Here is a 6,050-nt window from a genome sequence, read left to right on the forward strand (position 1 = left end):
GGGAAAACAGCAAGAAGCCTGAGCTACCCTAGGAACAGGAAAATTAAGAAGTGAATAGAATTACAGTGACTGCTAGACCCATCAGGGCCACCCCAACAGCAGATAGACACCTGGATCTGCCTTGTCCTTACCTGACTTTGATTTCCTTGCTTCTGTCCAAGTTTTGGCTGCTTCTTGTAGGGAACATTTTTTATTCACAGGTTAGTTTGGAGCATATAAACTGGCATTTCCCACCTGAGCATACGTGTTTAGAAACAAGCTGCCCTACTTAGCTGCCAGAACCAGTTTGCTATCATAGATGGAAACTTCTGGTCCTTTTGACACTACTGTCTAAAAAGCCTGCTCCCTTCAGCTGTACTAAGCCTACAACAAAGTAACTTTCTCAGGTAATTCTCTACCCCTTTATAACCTGAAACCTCCAGTACTTCCTTCCTGCTGTCTCCAGAGCCAGAAAACAGCTGGACAAGGTTATCCTAATCAGTGGCAATCACTGCTTCTTATAAAGGTCAGATGAACCCCTCATACCACTCTTTCTTAACGATCCTCTGGCTTAGCAAGTGAGTTCTGGTGAGTGCTGTAGTGCAGTTTTTGCTTTGTCTATGATGTTTCAATGGAGTATTAGCTTTTTCTTCTCACGTATTACTTGTTTTAGTCACTGTTCAATGTGGTTTTCTCTCAATGTTTCCGCTCAGCGATTGGAGCCTAAGAAATTCAGTTTAAGTCTTTTTTTGTGTGTGTTCTGGCCAGTTAGCTGGTCGTGATGGACTATGTGTGCTGTGCGGGCAGTCCTGCCCCGTGACTGGGGAGGATAAGGCCAGTGGTCAGAGTAGCTGAAGAAATGGACATGCTCTTTAAAGGTAATTAGCAGGTGGTACACTTCTACTAGCTTTGCCAAAATCTAAAGTGCAGGGAGTTGAAGAGTTCCTGTGGAGGCACCTTGTAGCACTGTATAAATTTACAAGAGGAATATGCCTCTTCCCAGACAGTCTCTAACTGCTGTGTTTCCCTTTGAAAGACAGCAGGACCCTGTTTCTACTCTGCTCTAAATACCAGCAGCTTGTATTGCTTGGTACCCATATTTTCTGTACGTATTTCCATTGGACTCAATGGCTAGAGATATAAAGATGCAGGTAAAAGCTCTTTTAAATTTCTAGTTGAATCATGCAAGTTGGTTCTGCTTATTACATCCCTCTCCTCTGACTTTCTCCGTAAATTATAAAGCCATCAGCTCAATCTTAGAGTATCCTTCTCGGAGCTGAGTGGTCAGTTTGACATTTTCCTTATAACAACAACAAAAAAAACCCTACTTTTTTTTCCTTCATCAAACTCTTTGTAGGTTCCCAGATTGGGAATAATGATTCCGAGTAGCTGGTGTACTTCACTCTCCTCAGATCATATGAAGGAAAGGGTTCCTGGATACTAAGCAATACTATATAGCTAGAAACAAGGAGAGACTGAGCCTTTTTTAAGTGTTTGCTGTTGGCTATCATGGCATGTAGAAAAAGGTACAGCTTGTTACAGAAATCATTGTACATAGATTTATAAAAGTGCTTTTTCATATTTGGATTTGTACAGAGATATTTAAATAGATGTATTTGAATCACTTTCACCTCTGTGGTTTGCTGTCAATGTTAAGGATGCTACAGTATTCCTTGTGAGTCAAAAGTGCCTTTTTTCCTTTATATGGAAAATTTATTTAAAAAAAAAAAAGCTCCCACTACTGTAAAGATCAAGTGACTATCTCTGGGAGATTGTTACATTCCTTTTTCAGGAGCCAGGGCTTAACAATGCTGTAGGAAAAAAAAGAATCTATATGGCAAATCTTGTAGTACAAGTTTTTGTGGTTAACCGAGAAACATGCCATGAGTCAAGCCTTTGGAAACAGTTTAGTAATTAAAGACAAATGCTATGACATAATCATTTACACGCAGCAGAAAGATTTTTAGATTAAATCTGGCCTGACCCATTGCTCAGCAAGTGTTATCTGGGATTCTTGAAAGTCACTCATTTATTTACATACTAATTTGGCCCACATGTTTTATTAAAAACAAAAGCCTACATTTCTCAGAGAAGTGAGCTCTATTCCAACTCTGGTTAATGAGCTTGGTCAAGCAAGGAATGGACTTGTTCCAATGGGTGCTATATGGAGATACTCATAAAACAACAGAGAAAGTTTTGGCTTTCAAAGAACTTTTTTCCCCCTGAACTTACACTCTTTAAATACAGGTAAATGAATGAGTCCTGTTTAGCTGCGCTATCAATCAGGCACTTGTACTCTACACATTGTAAAGAAGCTGGTCCATATAGCTAAGTTAGTGGAGAAACCAGCTAATTTGGCTGAGGCAGTTTGAGCACTCCTTGAAGAGGAAAAAAGTGTGTATATATACACACACCCGTCACACACCTATGTGTAAGTCAAGATATTGCTGGATGCAGGTGTTGCTTCATGCAACCATTCAGCTTGAATCTACTTTTTCTTTCTTGCTCAGCCAGAATTACTTTACTACCAGTTCAGCTAGCTGAAATGCTTCTGTTGGGGATGAGCTGAAAAGAAGGAAGGAACTTTATACGGATGGAGTTTTGGAAAGAAATAATGCAGCAATTGGTGATTGGGAAGCGATAGCAAGAGGAAGAGATCAAGGTGTAATGCACTGTTGACCTGGCATAGTCAGAAGCAGAGAAGTACAGCTGAAAGACTGACTACAAAAAAAGTTGACTAGAAATAGAGAAAGGACTTGCTGATTATGAAATTCTGAGTTGCCTTCCCTCCCTGCTCTGTTCTTCCATTTTGCCAGTGAGATGAGCAGTGTGGGCTAATGGAAAAGAAAGGATTAGAAAATGACAAAACAAATGGGATGAGGGAGGACTAAATTTGATGTTTCTGCAGGGAAGCAGGGACTTTTTCCAGATGGAAACATGTTCCCCAAAAGGCTAATTTTCTAGCCAAAAAGTGGTCATGCTCCTTTCATGCAGGGCAGCAGTGCATTTCTGAAGGAGAGTGTTGTACGCAGCTGTCAGGAAGGAAAGGTTAGGCTTTATTTTAAGTTGGTCGTCACACATAAAAGAAGCTTCTAATGACCTACGCAGCTTCCTATCCTCAGTTGGTGTCTACTCCCACAGAGACATAAGACAGACCAGTATACTGATACTGGGCAGGCGCCTATGTGGAGGTACCCAGTGTCATCTCTCAGCAGGTCTTGGGGAGTACTAGTTGTTAATGCTTGTGTGGGAAGAGAAACACTTTAGAAGACAGAAGTTGGGCTGAAAAAAAATAAATGCGCGTTGCCTCAGGTACAGGTGAGAGTACAGCTGGACTTCCCCACCGGACTGGAGCCAGCTGCTAATTCCTGCTCCGAGTGAGTGGAAACCAGTGCCAGATCCCTCTGTTCTGCATTGGAAAGTCTCAGCCAGCTATAACGCGATTGCCAGGGTTGAAGTCACGCATGAGGGCACAGAAACAATTTCCCCCAAAGCCCCCACATATTTGGATCTCGTTGCCTCTACAGCACCGCAATTCTCATGCCTTAGCCCCATGGCAGGCGTGCTGACCTGGCAGCAGCTGTGATGGCAAACGCTTTGTCCGGCAGCGATGGTGCTCCACTCCTGCATGGTACACTTTGAGCTAAAGACGGATATCCACTCTGTATGGCTCTGCTTGAGCACCTGGGTGGGAGCGGGCAGGTGCTTCTGCAGGACCATGCTGACACGGGTGCAGCTCCTTGAGCACGAGCATGCACGTCTGCAGGGTCAGGGCACCCTATCGCAGTGCGTGCATGCTTTGCCAGTAAAGAACCAGGGACTCCGGCCCTCAACATTCAACAAGTATGAAAATGATTGCAATATGAACTAATATCTCCCAACATGTGTTTTTTGCGTTTTCATGCCTCTGCAGATCAAATAGAGGTGCGGGAGAGGGGCTTTCTTGATTTGCTGGTGCAAAATTAATATTTTTTTTATTTATTTATTTGCTTAGGAGAGGTGAAATCTGATTCAAAGATGTATTTGCCATTAGTAAGTGCTTGGCACTGGTATTTAAAACAGCTCTCTTCTATCTGTGGCAGCTTTTACCTTTGCTTAAGCCTCACAAACGCAAGATTTACAAGCTAATGAACGCTAACTGACAATATGTAGACGATACCCTGTGCACCGGCTGTTTGGTGTAGATAACTAAGGCTTGTGAGTTTACTCTCAAACTGACTGCCTAAGCCTGGATATCTGCTGAGATACTTTATCCTTTTATGAGGGTGAATCCAGAGTGCACTGAGTAATGCATAATAAAATTAGCTTGAGGAGGGAAAAAAAAGAGAGCAAAAAGATAAGCACAGTAAAATAAGCTCAAATGACTTCACTGTTCAGTAATGACTCCTACCAAATAACTGCATTGTAGTTTTATCTTTCCAACCAAGATTGTGTTAATGCTCTAAAATTAAATCTCTTGTGAAAGTTATCTGGAATTTCTCAAACAAGTTTTAAAGGGGTTTATTTTTTCATCAGAGGTCATGCCTCAAGAATTTGTAGGAATTCCGCCTGGAAAGTAATAATCAGTGGAAACTGGCAGTCAAAGCTAATTTATATTACTCTTCCAGATAAAAATTCCTTCCGTCTTAGACCTGCATTTCAAAAAAGATGATTATCACTCTTGAGAGAATACATCAGTGAAAAAAGAGAAGGAATGACTTAAGAGACGTCTCTCCTGCATCTGTAGATTTGGGGTTTTATGGTGTCTTTTTTTTTATAATCCTTCCTTCTGAAATGTGTGAAGGACAGACAAAAGGGCAGGAAAGGGGGAAGGAGAGGAATGTACTAGGAGCAACCAAAGCAAACTTAAGAAATCAGCTGCCAGGTAATTTCCCAGGGATTTCAGAATAAGTGACTTCAAAGCAGGATGACACTTCATCAAACAGAGATGCTAGAGCCTACTCCTCCTTTTTGTTCTGCTCGTGGTGTTATACCATGTCTGTCGCTGCCGTATCTGGCTTTCTCTCGATGTTTAGCTTAATAGGTAACTGCCGCAACAGGAAAAATAAAGCCATCTCTCTTTAACTCAGCTTAAAGAAGTTTCCACTTCTGCATGCTGGTGGGCCAGTTGTCACTCACTGTTTCTCAAACTCCTCCCCGTGCCACCAGGCAGAGGCTGGAATGGCAAAGCTCCTAATGCATTTACAGAGTGGATCCTGAACCTGTGTGGGAAAGGGATTCAAAGCAGTGTGCACTTGCAAGGTCAGAAAAGCGGAAGGTGATAGAAATCAAGATGAGGGCACCTTTGGCAGGGATACCTTAGGTGGCTGCCATGTGCCTTTTTCATGTGCTGGCCCTGCTGGCAGATGCTGCTTGCTTTCAGAGTCCCATGGACTAAAGTGTCCCACGCAGTATTAGTGAGGTCTGGTGTTTGATGGTAATCACCTGTTGCAGCACTGGTCTTCTGCAGGGCAGCATGGAGTGATGGGCAGAGCAGCCTCTGCTTGATTTGTCATCAGCCTCGTAACTGAAGCACTAATGAACCCCCAGCAGCACCAGTTCACGTGATGTGCTTGTAGAAAACCATGTTGAAGAACCCCATGTAAAGGCAGAGTGAGATTGTTAGTTAATTGGATCTTGGTCTGAGATGCTGCCAAATGCTACACAGCCCACATGCACGTTACAAAACAATGTTTTTGCTGTTGTCCTGCATAGTCATGCTAGATTAGATATTTTCCTATTCAAGCACAAAGCAGAACGTTTGCAAATATAGGAAGCCTTCTATTTATTACAAATTCAATCTCTTTTTATTGTAATGTTTCAACAAGTTCTTTTAACTTAAATCTGTCAGTGTCACACACGTGTGTATGTGCATTTTTTTTTTTTTTTTTCCACAGAATTCCAAATCATAATTTTGGTGTAAGGCCATCAATAACCCCATGCACTTCAGAGAGTAGGTAATCCTTTAGGAGTGGAAACAGAAGACAGACTTGCTTCCAATGGTGAGCTCATTCCTAGGTCACCACTGAAAGCAGAGAGAGAAACATGCTCCAAAATAAACAACAGTTTGAACTCGAAAGCATATTTCTTTT

The sequence above is a fragment of the Vanellus vanellus genome (genome assembly GCF_965231255.1).
Source record: "Vanellus vanellus genome assembly, chromosome: 3".
NCBI lineage: Eukaryota > Metazoa > Chordata > Aves > Charadriiformes > Charadriidae > Vanellus > Vanellus vanellus.